At 42.0% G+C, this 18287-nt stretch overlaps 1 long non-coding RNA gene across 2 annotated transcripts in view; it reads left to right on the forward strand.

Moving 5' to 3' along the window:
• LOC138855212 (uncharacterized) overlaps positions 1-18287 on the forward strand; it is a 140700-nt gene that overhangs the window by 23085 nt on the left and 99328 nt on the right. The window contains exons 2-3 of one of the 2 annotated variants that reach the window (XR_011394403.1): positions 6925-7005; positions 13390-13762. This is a non-coding gene — a long non-coding RNA (uncharacterized lncRNA). Of the gene's footprint in view, positions 1-6924; positions 7006-13389; positions 13763-18287 lie in introns of those variants that run through there. The other variant, XR_011394402.1, reaches the window with a different exon arrangement.

Below are 18287 nucleotides of genomic sequence, written 5' to 3' on the forward strand. Positions count from 1 at the left end.
GATCTCGCTTCTTCGTGTTCTCTCTCACAAGCCTCAGTAACGATGAGATCTCGTATGACACCTCCTCCCAATCGTCCCTCTACTTCTCAAAAGTCAAAAAAAGGTCCGTTAACACCTCCTACCCATCTTCCACCTCCTCATTTTACCCTCCCTGTCTCTGTCCCTGGTTCTCCTCCTCTCACTGGCTCTGTTACAAGTGTAGAGGTTCACCCTCCTCCTCGTACTGTACCTTCCTCCCCTGTTCCCTCCCAGGTTTCTTCCTCTTCTGCCACCTCCCAGGTTTCTGCCTCTTCTATCCCCTTCCACGCTTCTCCAGTTCCCTCCACCCTTTCGCCCCCCCCCCTACCTTGGTACAGTCCAATACAGTTCCAATCTTTACTCATCCTCCCCCTACCATTTCCAATATTGTCTCCCATATGACGTCTCTGAATTCCGAAACACTTGAAGCAATCTCTGAATACAGTGGACCCCCGCATAACGAATACCTCCGAATGTGACCAATTATGTAAGTGTATTTATGTAAGTGCGTTTGTACGTGTATGTTTGGGGGTCTGAAATGGACTAATCTACTTCACAATATTTCTTATGGGAACAAATTCGGTCAGTACTGGCACCTAAACATACTTCTGGAGTGAAAAAATATCATTAACCGGGGGTCCACTGTATATTGCAGAGACCAAACCATCAATGGACACTGATCCACCCTCTGTTCCTTCTCTCTCCTCTCCTCCATCTGCACAACTCCTTTCTTCACAGCGCACCGTTCCTTCGCTGCTTGAACGTTTTCCACTGCCTCCGCATGTGGACTTTTCTAACCCCTCTAGTCCGTAGGAACCCTTACCTGCGGATTTCAAGTATCTTTATCATTGCCAATCATGGCCTATTTACAGTGGAATATACGCGGCCTCAGGGGTAATCGGAGTGAGCTTCAGATGTTACTCTCCCAGTTTGCCCCTGTTGGTGTTTGCTTACAGGAACCAAAATTACACTCTGCTGTTATCTCTCCCATCTCAGGCTATAATTTATTGTATTCTTCAGATCCTTTTCCTGATGGGACCTTTAATGAAAGTGCCCTTCTTCTACGCACTGATATTCCGTACCATCAGCTATTTGTTCATACTTCGCTGCATTACACAGCAGCCCGTATCCACTTGCATAGGTGGTATACGCTCTGTTCTTTATATCTCTCTCCTTCTCGGGCATTATCTATTCCGGATATTGCCTTTCTTGTTTCGTCATTACCGCCACTGATTCTGTTACTTGGTGATTTTAATGCCCACCATTTCCTCTGGGGGGGTCTCACTGTGATTCCCGTGGAATTCAGTTAGAGGCTTTTCTTGCCACCCACCCCCTCCATGTTTTAAATACAGGTACGCACACCCATTTTGATCCTCGGACTCATACTCTCTCTTGCATCGATCTCTCAGTCTGCTCTTCCTCCACCGCATTAGACTTCACTTGGTCTGTTCTCCCGGACTTACATGACAGTGATCATTTCCCAATCATTCTTACTTCCCCTTCATATTCACCACCTCTTCGCATCCCACGCTGGCAATTTGATCGGGCAAATTGGAACCTTTACTCACACCTAACTGTTTTTAGAGAGGTTCCTTCTTCGTCCTCCATCGATGAGCTTTTACACCTCTTCTCATCCTCCGTTTTAACCGCAGCTTCTCATTCTACACCCCAAACTTTGGGCAGGCATTCTCAGAAATGCGTGCCTTTGTGGTCTCCTGCTTGTGCTCGTGCAGTACATTTGAAACGCGCTGCATGGGGCAGGTACCGGTACAATAGAACCACAGGGAGACTCCTTGATTTTAAACAGAAGCGTGCGATCGCTCGCCGTGTCATCCGTGACGCTAAACGCACTTGCTGGCGAGATTATGTCTCCACCATCACCTCTGCTTCCTCTATGAGTGCAGTCTGGAAAAAAGTACGAAAACTGAGTGGTAAATATTCTCCTGACCCGGCTCCTGTTCTGCGGGTTGCCGGTGTTGATATAGCAAACCCACTAGATGTTGTCAATGAAATTGGCAATCATCTGGTCCATATTTCTCAGGGACTCCATCTATGCCCCTCATTTCTTTCCTCAAAGTCTGCCAGAGAGTTAGCACCCTTGGACTTTTCTTCTCTCAGAGAAGAACAGTATAATGTGCCTTTTACACTTCAAGAACTGGAGGCAACACTCTCAGCTTGCCGATCATCGGCAGCTGGGCCTGACGACATTCATATTCGTATGCTACAACATTTACATCAGTCAGCTCTTGCAGTCCTATTATGCCTTTACAATCTTATTTGGTCACAAGGAGTTCTTCCACAGCTGTGGAAATCCGCCATTGTTCTCCCTTTCCGCAAACCAGGCACTACGGGACATGAAACCTCCCACTATCGTCCCATTGCTCTTACCAGTGCAGTTTGCAAAGTAATGGAACACCTAGTAAATAGACGTTTAGTGTGGTATTTAGAGACACATAACAGTCTCTCCACTCGTCAATATGGCTTTTGTAATGGACATTCTACCATAGACCCCTTACTATGCTTGGATACGTATGTTCGTAATGCCTTTGCGAATAACCACTCAGTTATTGCCATATTTTTTGACCTTGAGAAGGCATATGACATAACTTGGAGGTATAATATTTTAGCCCAAGCCCACTCCTTAGGCCTTCGAGGCAATCTACCATCCTTCCTTAAGAACTTTTTAACTGACAGGCATTTCCGTGTTCGGGTTAATAATGTGCTCTCCCCGGACTTTATCCAAGCTGAAGGTGTCCCCCAGGGATGTGTTCTGAGCACAACACTTTTTCTCCTTGCTATTAATGATTTGGCCTCTAGTCTACCATCAAATATTTGGTCATCACTCTATGTTGATGACTTCGGTATTGCCTGTGCAGGCGCTGACTGTCACCTCATTACAGTTTCTCTCCAACATGCAGTCGACCGTGTTTCCAATTGGGCCACCACATGTGGGTTTAAATTTTCCAGCACTAAAACCCACCAAATTACTTTCACTAGACGCTCTGTCATCTCCGATCATCCTTTGTACCTCTATGGCTCCCGTATCCCTGAATGTGATACAGTCAAGTTTCTGGGTCTCCTCTTTGATCGTAGGTTATCCTGGAAACCTCACATTACCTCTCTGAAGGCAACTTGTCACAGCCGGCTGAACCTTCTTAAAACCCTTGCTCATCTTTCATGGGGAGCTGATCGTCGAACCCTCCTCCGCCTACATTCCACCCTTATTTTATCGAAACTTGATTATGGTGACCAGATCTATTCAGCGGCATCTCCTGCTACTCTCTCTAGCCTTAACCCCATTCATCACCAAGGATTACGTTTATGCCTTGGTGCTTTTCGCTCTTCCCCTGTCGAGAGCCTCTATACAGAAGCGAACGTTCCATCCTTATCCGATCGCCATGATGCCCATTGCCTGCGCTATTATGTATGCTCTCATGATCTCCGCAATCCTTCCATTTATAGAATGGTCACTGATATTAGTAGACATTCTTTATTTGTTCGCCGCCCCTGTTTACTCCATCCCTTCTCTCTTCGCCTTCATTCGCTCTTGTCTTCTCTTCAACTACCACCTTTCTATGTACATGTAGCATCTCAGTTTTCCCTACCCCCCTGGGAAGTTCCAGCTGTTCGAGTCTGTTCTTTCTCCCTCCCTTGCTCGAAAGCCCAACTGTCTACGGTCGCTTCCCGCTCTCTTTTTCTTGACCACTTTCACTCTCATTCTCATGCCATTGCCGTGTACACAGATGGCTCTAAGTCTTCTGACGGCGTAGGATTCGCAGCAGTGTTTCCGGACAGCGTCGTACAAGGGCATTTACTATCTTCGGCTAGTATTTTTACTGCTGAATTGTATGCCATCCTTACAGCACTTATCCGTATTGCATCTATGCCTGTGTCATCATTTGTGGTTGTCTCAGACTCCCTTAGTGCTTTACAGGCTATACAAAAATTTGATACACCTCACCCCTTAGTCCTCCGTATCCAACTTTGGCTATGCCGCATCTTTACCAAGCATAAAGATATTGTTTTTTGTTGGGTCCCTGGTCATGTTGACATACAGGGCAATGAACAGGCAGACACTGCTGCGCGGTCAGCAGTACATGACCTACCAGTTTCTTATAGAGGTATTCCATTTACGGACTATTTTGCTGCAATATCTTCCCACCTTCACACCCGTTGGCAACAACGTTGGTCTACTATGCTCGGCAACAAACTTCAATCTATTAAACCGAGTATAGGTTACTGGCCGTCTTCTTATCACCAGTGTCGAGGTTGGGAGACTACTCTCTCCCATCTTCGCATTGGCCATACTCGTCTTACTCATGGATATCTCATGGAGAGGCGTCCTGCTCCTCTCTGTGAGAATTGCCAAGCTCCATTATCAGTCAGCCACATTCTGTTGGACTGCCCACTTTATCAACGAGCACGCAGAATTTACCTCTGTCGTCGTCTTCGCTCCGCTACTCTCTCTTTACCTTCCCTTCTCGCTGATGGACCCACCTTTCATCCGGACTCTCTCATTGACTTTTTGACAACAACTGACTTACTTCACAAATTCTGATACCTTCAGCCCTTTCTACTTCAATCTCTTGCTACCCTCTACCCCCGTACTATCCCCTGCCCCGCTGTTTTCTGTAACCTGCTGATCATCCCTCCTCTCTTCTGCCATCCAATACCCTCGCTTCCTTCCCTACCCTGCAGTGCTGTATAGCCCTTGTGGCTTAGCGCTTCTTTTTGATTATAATAATAATAATACTCCAAGTGGGGGAGGGAGTGCCTTCGTGCACCTGAATGGCACATACTCTGCACTTTCTCGGATCAACCCTGATTAGCTCCCATTACCCCAGTAACTATTACCCCTACAGATTTAGTTCTAATGTACAATAATCCTACAGTAAGTGCCTGAATCATCCAGTTTTGATAGCCATTTGAGGATGTAGGCCACGGTTAGCAATAGCCGGCTGATCAATAGTTATAGGGAAAATCTGGTTATGCAGCTAAGGCTGCAGAACTCTCAATACATGTCACAGGTATTTCCCTATTGGTCATGCAGGGACGACGTAAATTTATTGTAATGCGGGTGTGAGCTAATAGGTCAGTCAGTGAGCTGTCCAAGATATTTCAGTCGCTTGAAAGCATCTATTCTAGATGTTAAGATTTGTTGGGAGAATGAAGGTAGAAATGTCTAAAAAGAAACTAGTAAAGTATACTACGAAGAGGATTTCCATCATCTGTTTGAGAGAAAGACCATCATTGCCGGTTTGCTGGTCCTTGTTGACAATGGAGTGGTCATGATTCAAGAAATTAAAGCTACCTTCTTCGGATCAAACCTTATTACTTTTAATTCCGTAGACATCATACGATTTGTGGATGTAGCGTTTCCCCATGAATATAATAATAGGGAAGAGAAGCAACTAAAATAATCGCCAATGCCGCAGCATCCATAGCTAATACTTTCATCGCAGCTACCACCAGCATCGGTGATGAAGGCATCGGTGGAAACCCACGATTCCTTCATCTCTGCCGCTGCTGACTCCTTTGCGCAGGTCGCAGCTGACGCCTTTGTGCAGGTCACAGCTGATGTATTTGTTCAGGTCGCAGCTGATGCCTTTGTATAGGTCACCGCTGATGCCTTTGTGCAGATCGCCGCTGATGCCGTTGTGCAGGTCCCCGCTGACACTTTTCTAGAGGTCACCGATGACGTTTTTGTACAGGTCATCGCTGACGCCTTGTGCGGGTCACCGCCAACGCCCTTATACAGCCCGCCGCCGATACTCTAGATCCAGTGAACTGAACTGTTCTTCCTTGGATAAAACCTGATTACACCACTCCACAGGCACCGAAGGGGAAATGGACACGAATGTATTCATGTAGGACACATTGAAAACATCTCAGACCTTGATCACTTCAGATATACGAGGAGTGTATGATATGATATATTCGCCAAGAACGAAGTCCTGGCACGGGTCTTTACCAGATGGTGACCTGTCACTGACTCCCGAAGAAGTGTCGGTGTTTGTAAAAATAATGTAACGTTTACAGCCCTATTGCAGGGACACGGTGAGTCTTTGGGTCAACTGGAGTACCGTTTACAGCCCTACGGCAGGGACATGGTGAGTCGTCTTCAGCACAAGTGTAGCAGTTGGGTTAAGTCTACAATCGTGGATGCCCAGTAGCTGGGGTACAGCAAGTCTTAGGTTCAAGTGGTGTCTTCGATCCAGTGTGTACCTTGCTCACTCACAGAGCTCATAGGGAGTAACAGAGGTGCTGGCGCAGGCGTCGGAGTTAAATCTGGTATCTTAGGGCCGGTCTTCTAGCTGGTATGAGGCTCTCAGCTCTCAAAACCTCTCATCCATTTGAGCCATTCCTGGCACTCGGGCCGCAGCCCAAGTACCACTTGGTTCTCTGTATGTTGAGAGGAGTATAAGAGCAGACATTATATATAGGGGCAGGAGAGCGTAGTAAGATTGTAGTATTACTCATAATACCAGTAACACTATTACTGCTATGCTGCCTTGCCCATGTATATGGCACGTTTCATATTTGAAGTAATCATGGTCCCAGGACTGCAACATTTTCAATAAGGTGACCATTTCCCTGAAGTTATCGGCAGTTATTCACCCTCTTCCTCCACAGAAACTCAATGACTTACACGTTTAACACTTTTCCTTGAAACTATTAAAAATAATTTAGTATATATTGAGGGTTTAGCACTTTTGTGTGAATATAAAAGTAAATTCAGGATTAATTTGATCTTAAATTTATAATAATACAACGCTTTAAAACTTGGATCATTTTCTTCCACAGGAGCATATGATATATCACAGTGTTTTGATTATAATGATCATTATTTTCTACAGGAGCATGATATGATATCAGTGTTTTGAACTTGATCATTATATTCTACAGGAGCATGATATGGGAGCATGCTACTCTAAGAAGGCCGCCAAAGCTGCTTTAAAGCGACATCGAATGGAGCGTCCAACTAAGGTTAGTGAATATCCAAAGGAAGGGCCTTCATGCTATGGGTTAGAGCCTCACCCGTTCCCTGATTTGGTGAGGGGCTCTTGATCCAAGACATTTGACCTGTTCTTCCCTTCCTTGGATCGAATTCGACTGCTTCCCACTCTCCCCGTGCTCTGTATGACCCATACAGGTTTTGTGCTTCCCTCTAATAATTTTAGTGAATGTTGGCATTCTATTATAGTTGTTGATGCATGTGCCCGCAGTCCTGGAAATGTTGCATGGTGTAGCCATGATAGTCTTACCAACATTATCATAGAAAGAATAATGCTGTATGACCCTTGTGGGTTTAGCGCTTAGTTTTGATTGTAGTATTAATAACTGTACATGGAAGATGCTTGGGGGTTTGGTCCCAAACTTATAGTGCCATAACATAATGGAGTCAAGAGATACGGGAGGAGGTGTAAAATACAAGTGAAAAGGAGGGGCACAATAGGAGAATAGTCTATCAGCATTCGTGGGTCCAGATTTTGACTTACTACCAGAAGATATCAGTAACACTACCAGTACCTCCGCCAAGTGCCCAATAATCCAGTCTGTGATAGATATGTGAGCCAGTAGGCCGCCAGCAGCAACAGCCTAGTTGGTCAGGCAGGCACCGGACAAGATTGGACCATGTCCAGTCTGGGAATAGGAATACTCTCGTAACGGACCACAGGTATATTACAGGCACTATCATGGTAGGTGATGTGATGTAGGCTTGACGTGGGATACAAGTAGAGTGAAACGCGAGTTTTGTTTTTCACGGTTTCAGATAAATGCAGGAAGGATTTAGCAAGCTTCTTGTCACTTGTGGAGTGTTAGTAACAAAAGAATTTTAGTTAGTGCCCACGAGAAAATAGCCAGCGTTTAAAATAGTGTTAGGGAATAACTAGCCAGCGTTGGGGGAACTAACCGATGTCAAGGGAAAATTAACTAAGTGTTATGGAAAAATTAGGTTTAGCGCTTCATTTTTTATTATAATAATATGGGAAAATTAACCTATTGGGAAAACTAACCAACATCGGGAAACGAGCCAATGTTAGGCGAAAATTAACTAGTGTTAGGGGAAACCTAGCCAGTGTCAGGAAAAGCTCCCTGATGTCGAAGAAAACCCGTCTGTTTTGAGAAACTAGTCAGAATAGTATTGTGTTGTGTGTATAACGCCTTAAGCAATTAAAGTGTGACATGTACTTAAAGAGAGAAAGCGAGCAAGCAAGCATTTTTGATCTTTAGATTATTTTACAATAAAGTTATAATTGCATGACATTAAGTGTAAATCAGACAGAAACTTTAGTATAACTGCAGTGTGTGTCAAGTGTAAATGTCTTCGAAAAGAAACTAGACAATTTCCTCTTCCAAGGACCGGTTCATCCTGCGACGGATATGTGGGCCACCGAGCTGCTAGCTACAACAGCCTGGTTGACCAGTCAAGCACCAGACAAGCCTGGCCCAGGGCCGGGCTGCGAGAATAGGAAAATTCTCGAAACTCATCAAAGGTATATCATGTGTGTATATCAGTGGCTGCTGCCCTTTTCCATCAATATTAAAACGCGACCCTTTTTATGCTCGTGTAGTGAGCATCGTGTTAGGTGCCATATAAGTTATTAGGTAACGCTTAGTTAACCTACTAACAAGAGATGGAGATTTAATGTTTCAGTCCGTCTTGGATCATTGTCAAGTGCTATGGATATAGAAATCAGATGTTCCTGGTAGTCTTGAGAGCAGTTGTTTTGGTTCGTTCTATTTTGGTTCATTCTGAATTATCGTGTGGGCGTGTTTCATCTTCATTTTGTTGGTTAGTTGCGAATTGTTCCAATCATGATATGCCTTGTTTTAGAGTGGTGGTGAATTGTTCCAGCCAGTGCATTGAGTTACCGTGGGTTATAAATTGTTCCATTTACGGTTTTGTGATTTTTATTCTTTACTAGTAAATATGAGGCGGGTAGGCTTTTTTAAATAAGCATTTTACGAATAAGCAAATTAAATACGTTGAGGAAAATGTGTAAATTTACTTGAAGTAGCAATAAGGTTTATTGAAGAGGTTTCACGAAGCCTCTGGCATCTTGCGACATCGTTTGCAGGATTCTAGTGGGTAATTAAACGCCAGGTTGGCTAATTGTGAGCTTTTTTTGCGTGTGCTCAGCATTGAAAATATTTCAGTCCCCATTTTTTTTTCTCTTTTTTTTTTGACAATTGTATACATGAGCAGTGTGTTGCTACATTATTCTGTATGATAGTTACACATTGTTTCCCCCGTCATATTCTATCGTGCAGAATGGCTCACATTTATCGTTTTAAAATGTCAGCCTAAGCTGGAGACTTCAGTAAGGCAATGAGGATATCTTCAGATATTCCAGTAAGGGTTTATCACCTATGACAGCTTCCAAGATTTCATTCTAGCAGAGCTGGAGTTACTATCACCTGGGATGACCCTAGTGGATTTAGCACTTAGTAATGATTGTAATAATAATAGTAATAGGTTGGGTTTTCAATATTGTGGTGTATGTGTTAGGTATGGTGCTCCTGTTTAACCAAGTACTTGTGACACGCAAGTAAACTATAAGTATTTTTTCTGTATACCGATCTGAGTTGTGTTTAGGTTATATATATATATATATATATATATATATATATATATATATATATATATATATATATATATATATATATATATATATATATATATATATATGTCGTGCCGAATAGGCAAAACTTGCGATCTTGGCTTAAATAGCAACGCTCATCTTGCCATATAGGACAAGCGAAAATTTGTGTATGCAATAATTTCGCCAAAATCATTCTGAACCTAACGAAAAAAATATATTTCACTGTGTTTGTTTAGTATTAAATTATTGTAAACAAATCTAAAATATATTTAGTTGAGTTGGGCTAAAATAAATTGTTCTTGTTACAATAAGGTTAGGTAAGTTTTCTAAGATACTTTTGGAGCAAAATTAAAAAAATTTACATTAACATTAAAGAAAAGAATATATCTTTAAATGTATAAGAGAAAATTTTAGAAACGACTTAATTTTAAATGAGTTCTTGCTAATTGACCAGTTTTACATATTCGGCACGACATATATATATATATATATATATATATATATATATATATATATATATATATATATATATATATATATATATATATGTCATCAATAGTAATATACTTCTTTAACGTGATGGTATCTTCCTCTTTTATTTTTTTTTTTTTTTTTTTTTTTTTATTTTTTTTTTTTTTTTTTTTTTTTTTTTGAGTCGGGAAGGTTTAACGTAAAGTGGATGTGGTTGGTTTTGTTACTACTATGTAATGTAGGTGTTGAATTTCATGATCGGAGAAGTATGAAGTTTTCTGTGTGCATCACTATTTTCACCGTGGTTTGTTCGTAAGTAATACACGTATTATGTATATGCAGTTTTAAATAAAATATAAAATAATAATATCACCCGAGAAGTGATGTCTTTCAGGATGGCCTATCCCATGCACAGGAGAAATGGAATATACTAAATACTTCATGGGAATGGGGGTGCCCTGATGTTGGTGAAAGGTTCTTGATTCCATGATTTCGAGCTGCCCTCAGCGCTGTATAACTTGTGGGTTTAGCGCTTAATTTTGATTGTAATGATAATTCAAACTGCTCTCCTTTTCCTCGAATTAAAACTGCGTTCTGTGTCATTTGTGGCTGGTGATGGGTTCTTGATCCGAGGGATTAGATATGTTAAAACTCCATGTATAAACACATTAAACATCTAGGTACACATGACTTAAACACTAACATTCACTACATTTACAACTCCATCTATAAACACATTAAACGTCACCCATCCTGGTCTTCGCAACACTTTCTAGATAACATTAACTTTCCTAAACACTATATGAATAAGGCTCGCTCCTCTAAAAACATTCCACAGTTTACATTAATTTCAGGGCTTCTCACATAGTTACACGTTATTATTATACTTGAAACGGTAAACCCATGTGGGTCACTCAGTGCAAAGAGTGTTATAGGCTCGATCCTGTGTCCACATGGCCAGGCAAATGGGCTACCTGAGTCTGCCTCTTATATTACACCAAATAAATTGTGATGTAAGCTGAATAAATGTGAGATATCCACTAATCAGTACTGAAACTACGAGGTTTGCCAAAGTAACGGTATCGGCTAATTTTGATGGTATCGGTGCCAATATCGGTCAGTTACGATGGTATCGGTATCAGCCTAAAATTGAGTATCGGCATCGGCAAAAAAATTGGTATCGTAACAGACCCGTTATCGTTGCACCATATCACATAGCCTGTGCTTAGCGGACGGAGGATCGAGTCTCCACAGTTTCTTGAGTTTAATCACCCATATGAGTTTAGAACTTCATAAGATAGTCTAAGTCTTAATGAACTTTCATTACACAAATGGCCCTGCCCATGTGTGACCACTTCTACTACTGCCGCACCGCCCTACTTCTTCCACTGTTATCACTGCATGATTGGCCATGTTCCTTGTAGGAGCCTAGACGATGTCTAAAACTCGATTGCTCAATTTATAGCCCACCTCATGGCCTGACCTAGTTAATTGTGGGTGACCCATGTGGGTTTAGAGCTTAGCTTTAATTATAATAATATGATTATTTAAAATGTTACCTGTAGGATCCAACCACTGTGCCCACATTTACTGCTGCATCTCTCCATTACTTCCATTGGCTCGACTATCAAAAACATTGTTCTCATATGTCTGTTAGATTATTATTATTATTATTATTATTATTATTATTATGGGGAGCGCTAAACCCGTAGGGATTATACAGCGCCTGGGGAGGGATGGAAGGCATTCCGGCTTAATTCAGGGAATTAGAGCATGGATCCAATTCCCTAGATCAAGAGCCCCTCGCCAGCATCAAAGAACCTCCCTTGAGGGGTTGTCTTTGATGCTGGTGAGGTGAAACGTCTCTCAATAAATGCACATTTGATCTGGAGATGAACTTTTCACAGCCTGTATCGGTTCATTCAGATGCCTAAATTAGTATGAAGCCTGAAGTTCTTGAGACTATACTCCCCAGAACGCAGTCAGGAGATATAACCTATACATGGAAAATACTAAATGGACTTGACTCAAAATCTGTACACTGAGCAGGAGGCTTGGCAGTTAAGGAAAAATACCCTAATGAAAAGCAGGGGTGCCACAAGTACACTAATAAAGGATCCTAAACTTCTCGACACCCTCTCCTTATAAGTAGAATTTACAACAGACTTCTAGATGTCTGCAAAGAGAAACTTGATAAATTTCTCAAGCTAGTTCCTGATAAGCAGAATGTTGTGCCTACACTGGTTTGCATGCTGCTTCCATAAACAGCCTAATTTATTAGGCTGTAAATCAGGAAGCAGCGCTGTATGACCCTAGTGGGTTCAGCGCTAAGTTTTTTATTTTATTATTTTTTATTATCACACTGGCCGATTCCCACCAAGGCAGGGTGGCCCGAAAAAGAAAAACTTTCACCATCATTCACTCCATCACTGTCTTGCCAGAAGGGTGCTTTACACTACAGTTTTTAAACTGCAACATTAACACCCCTCCTTCAGAGTGCAGGCACTGTACTTCCCATCTCCAGGACTCAAGTCCGGCCTGCCGGTTTCCCTGAACCCCTTCATAAATGTTACTTTGCTCACACTCCAACAGCACGTCAAGTATTAAAAACCATTTGTCTCCATTCACTCCTATCAAACACGCTCACGCATGCCTGCTGGAAGTCCAAGCTGCTCGCACACAAAACCTCCTTTACCCCCTCCCTCCAACCTTTCCTAGGCCGACCCCTACCCCGCCTTCCTTCCACTACAGACTGATACACTCTTGAAGTCATTCTGTTTCGCTTCATTCTCTCTACATGTCCGAACCACCTCAGCAACCCTTCCTCAGCCCTCTGGATAACAGTTTTGGTAATCCCGCACCTCCTCCTAACTTCCAAACTACGAATTCTCTGCATTATATTCACACCACACATTGCCCTCAGACATGACATCTCCACTGCCTCCAGCCTTCTCCTCGCTGCAACATTCATCACCCATGCTTCACACCCATATAAGAGTGTTGGTAAAACTATACTCTCATACATTCCCCTCTTTGCCTCCAAGGACAAAGTTCTTTGTCTCCACAGACTCCTAAGTGCGCCACTCACCCTTTTCCCCTCATCAATTCTATGATTCACTTCATCTTTCATAGATCCATCCACTGACACGTCCACTCCCAAATATCTGAATACATTCACCTCCTCCATACTCTCTCCCTCCAATCTGATGTCCAATCTTTCATCACCTAATCTTTTTGTTATCCTCATAACCTTACTCTTTCCTGTATTCACTTTCAATTTCTTCTTTTGCAGAAGTTATGATCATAATATCAGTCGGGAAGCTTGGTCTGGGACCGGGCCGCGGGTACGATGATTACTGGAATTTGCAATGTGTAGAACACCCTAACATGGGAATGATGCCCATTAAAAGAAATGGGTTTTTGCATTTTTTTAATAAATTTAAATCACTGCTGCTTGAAGTTAAATTATTATTGTCTGAATTGAGAATTCCTTTCAACTATACTTCCCCACCAGTTGTGTGTGCGCGCGTGTGAGTGGGTGACTGAGTCCATTACAACCTTCACCCTCACTCTTGTGTACAGCTGAATGACCCACTCACACAAGCTATTGGATCATTAGCGTCATAATGAACGCCTTGCGAACTTTAAAGTCATTGAGCGGGGCACCATGTGATTAAGACCCGTGTCAGCTGATTTTCCCATGACAAATAATAATAATAATAATAATAATAATAATAATAATATTCTCTGCATATATACTGCAAGAGATAAACATCTTTTTCTTCACACACTGTAAAATATGGATTATAGTAAAGTGTGCACATACATTTGAGAGATGTGCATATTTAAGTGTTTATAGCTTTTTCCGGGATAGCGCGGGCAAAGTGAGGCTTTTCTCAGTGGATGCAATGGCCTATTACCGATAAGTATGAATAAAAGACAATTGAATGACAAGCTTTTATTGGGAGAACGTTTCACTTATGGATATTTTTTTATATTTCCAAAGGTTGTAGCATTTACTACAACTGTTTGGGTAATACACTGCTAGATTGTACTGATGGTTTAGCTCTAATATAAATATAGGATGTGTGTGTGTGTAATACACTGCTAGATTGTAGTGATGGTGTAGCTCTTATACAGAGGTCGCTGTATAGTCCTTGTGGCTTAGCGCTTCTTTTTGATTATAATAATCTTATACAGAGGGCGTGTACCTGGGTGCTACACCGGTGCGCTCTCCCAAACAAGCCAACGACCCACTCTGTGTAAGCACCGTCATCGTTTGAATATTTCATCCGGCACGCACCTCTTTCTGCTCAGAGCTCACCTTGACTCCAGCACCTCCTGTATCTCTTGTCCCTTCAAGGAAAGTGCATTGATGCTGAGAGAGACTCCAGCACCTCCTGTATTTCTCTTGTCCCTTCAAGGAAAGTGCATTGATGCTGAGAGAGACTCCAGCACCTCCTGTATCTCTCTTGTCCCTTCATGGAAAGTACAGTGATGTTGGGAGAGACTCCAGCACCTCCTGTATCTCTTGTCCCTTCATGTAAAGTGCATTGATGCTGAGAGACTCCAGCACCTGTATCCCTCTTGTCCTTTCAAGGAGAGTGCATTGATGCTGAGAGAGACTCCAGCACCTCCTGTATCTCTCTTGTCCCTTCATGGAAAGTACAGTGATGCTGGGAAAGACTCCAGCACCTCCTGTATCTCTTGTCCCTTCATGTGAAGTGCATTGATGCTGAAAGTGTCCGGCGGCACCTGTATCTCTCTTGTCCCTTCAAAGAAAATGTATTGATGCTGAGAAAGACTCCAGCACCACCTGTATATTTCTTGTCCATTCATGGAAAGTGCATTGATGCTGAGAGATACTCTAGTGCCTCCTTTACCTCTCTTGTTCCTTCAAGGAAAGTGCATTGAATCTGACTCGAGCACCTGTATCCTTCTTGTCCCTTCAATGAGGGTGCATTGAAGCTGAGAGAAAATCATCTCTTGTATCTCTTTTGTCCCTTGAAGGAAAGTGCTTGGATGCTGGGAAGAGACTCTTGGTTTAAGGAATTGGATAAAAACTGATTACCTTCCATTTCCCTGGCGCTTGTATGACCTAGACCGCTTTGGCGCATCTACGTGAATATAATATTGATATAATGAAAGCTTACGTCTCTTGTCCTTTGTATGTTCATCCTGCTTGTTCTGATTACGTATTTGTAACTACAGGAGCGGAGTTACATCTATGGTGTCCAGTCTTGAGAGTGGGTAGCATGTATGTGACTCGTCTCAAATAGTTTAGGACAATTTTTCCCAGTTTTGTTTTAAATATAAACATTGTTGTAATTCCCTTACTTCTGACAATATAAACATTACTGTAATTCCCTTAGCTCTGACAAATATAAACATTGCTCTAGTTCCTTTAGCTCTGACAATATAAACATTGCTGTAATTCCCTCAGCTCTGACAGTATAAACATTGCTGTAATTCCCTTAGTCCTGGAAATATAAACATTTCTGTAATTCCCTTAGCTCTGACAAATATAAACATTGCTTTAGTTCTGACAATATAAACATTGCTGTAATTCCCTTAGACCTGACATAAACATTGCTGTAATTCCCTTAGACCTGACATAAACATTGCTGTAATTCCCTTAGACCTGACATAAACATTGCTGTAATTCCCTTAGACCTGACATAAACATTGCTGTAATTTCCTTAGCACTGACAATATAAACATTGCTGTAATTTCCTTAGCACTGACAATATAAACATTGCTGTAATTCCCTTAGACATGACATAAACATTGCTGTAATTCAATCAGATCTGACAATATAAACATTGCTGTGATTCCCTTAGCGCTGACAGTATAAACATTGCTGTAATTCCCTTAGCACTGACAGTATCAACATTGCTATAAATCCCTTAGCGCTGACAGTATAAACATTGCTATAAATCCCTTAGCACTGACAATATCAACATTGCTGTAATTCCCTTAGCACTGACAATATAAACATTATTGTAATTCCCTTAGCGCTGTCAGGTAAATATAAACATTACTCTAATTCTTTAGTTCTGGCAAGTAAAATGTTCCATGGGTTTATTGCTCCATGGGGAAGGAAAAATTTCCCGTTTTCTGCTCCCAGGGCTGCCTGATGAGCTTGAAGTTATGGTCATTTCTCTACATTTTCTGTCCTGAAAGTTAGCATGGAACTTACCCAGTCATGTCTGGTTTGAATAGTTGTTCGTCTTGTAGCCTTCAGCTTTTTCTGTTCACTACCCGCATCCGTTCAACCAATCCCTTAAATTATTGTTAACTCTGAATCTCTGAATCTGTACTCCCTGCAGCAACGGCGATGAACATGTATCATAATATAATTTACAAGAAAGTATTGTAGGGACTGGTTCTAAATTTTCACACTTTAATAACGTTGTCCTTACGAGAGCAGGAGACTGTGAAAAATATGTACTTATGTAATCCCTGTTTTAGGGGTGAACTTATCTAGTTGTATTATTATATTTATGGTATACACAAGTGACAAGTAGATGAACAAGGATCATGTGAAACACTTGGGTATGTTTATTGTGGGGATGTATCGGCAACCAGCGGCTGTATCAATCCAGTACAAATAATAAATGGTGGAAGAGTTGAAAAGGTAATTAGAGGTGATAGTCTCTCAGCCGGCCCCTCTCATACCCATTAATATTACACATGTGTCATATTCAGCTTAGCTAGTTGTACTCAATTGTGCTTGTCTAGTTACAGCTTGTCGAGCCGCCTCTTAACTTTTATCTTTAGGCTCTAATGGATCCTGGTCTTCAGGTCCTACCTGTAGTTGATTCCGGTGGTCATAGCCCCGCGTAGCTTCATCCCAGATGAGGCTAAGGTGCGCTAGCAGCACGCAGTCCAACGCAAACACCACAGCCAGGCTGATCAGGAACTGTCTTGAGGAACTTATCCGGTTCCCTCTTAAAGACAGACAGAGGGGTGTAATGATAATTACCCTTATGTATGAAATTCGTGGGTCTTGAACCCTTTACACTATCCTGATTAAATCTACTCTTGAAACTGTGTTGGTGTAGGCTGTGTAGTGAGCCTAGATTGTTAACTTGGTGACTGGGGAAGTGACAGACGTCTACTGCATTCGCTGATGATGCGCTTGATTAAAACTCTCGCCAGGTCGATTTTTGTGGGCTCCAGGTAGACCACGCCACGCTGGAGCCTCTTATAACCCGTGACTCACTTTTGTCTGGGAGCTGGTGTCAAGGTAAGGTAAGGTAGGCTAGTGATTTCTGGAGGCAGGTGTCAAAGTAAGGTTAGGTCTGCTGGTGACTGACGGCAGATGTCAACATAAGGTAAAATAGGCTGGTGATTGTCTGGAGAAAGGTGTCAAGGTAAGGTAGGCTGGTGATTGCCTGCAATCATGTTTCAAGGTAAGGCAAGTTTGACTTGCAAGGTAGAGTGATGGTGTTTAGACGATTCGCTTGAGGAAAGTGAGTTGATGAGATATTTATTTTAGTGGGTTTTTTCCCTGCTTCAGCCAGGGGTGTCTCTAAGCCATGAAACACAGAGTCCAGCATTGTGACGTCTTGCATCTGTTGCTTGGGCAGCCGAGGGGGGAGGGAAATAGATGTTTTTAATCTGGTCTTAAATACAACATCCTTTTAACAAAAGTGCAAATACTCTCTGTACAAAGAATCCATGGTCTTACGTTCAGGTTTGTCTTAAGTAGTTTGGTAGACAGCAACCCTCCTGGGAGGTACTACTGTCCTGTCAAGCGAGTGTGAAATATAGTTTGTTAAATATTTTGTACTCTGGCAGGATTGCTGAGTCTTTTCTTTCTGTCACATGGACATGCAAGATGACAAGTAAATCTCAGAAATTTCTTCTTACATCCATTATGCACATACCTTTAATTTTTTCTATGCGTTTCTTAATAATTATCAATCCTGCAATATTTTTTTCCCAACCTAGGAGGCATGGTCCGAGAGTGGGCTGTGGGGAAGATAATGCCTCTGAATCACTAATAGATGTATACGGATAGTTCTCTCAGAACCATTAATAGATGTACACGGATAATCTCTCAGAATCATTAATAGATGTACACGGATAATCTCTCAGAATCACTAATAGACGTATAAGGATAATCTCTCAGAATCACTAATAGACGTATACAGAGACAAGAGCACAGCTGCAGACATTCGCAGT

This window comes from Cherax quadricarinatus, chromosome 85, assembly GCF_038502225.1.
Source record: "Cherax quadricarinatus isolate ZL_2023a chromosome 85, ASM3850222v1, whole genome shotgun sequence".
NCBI lineage: Eukaryota > Metazoa > Arthropoda > Malacostraca > Decapoda > Parastacidae > Cherax > Cherax quadricarinatus.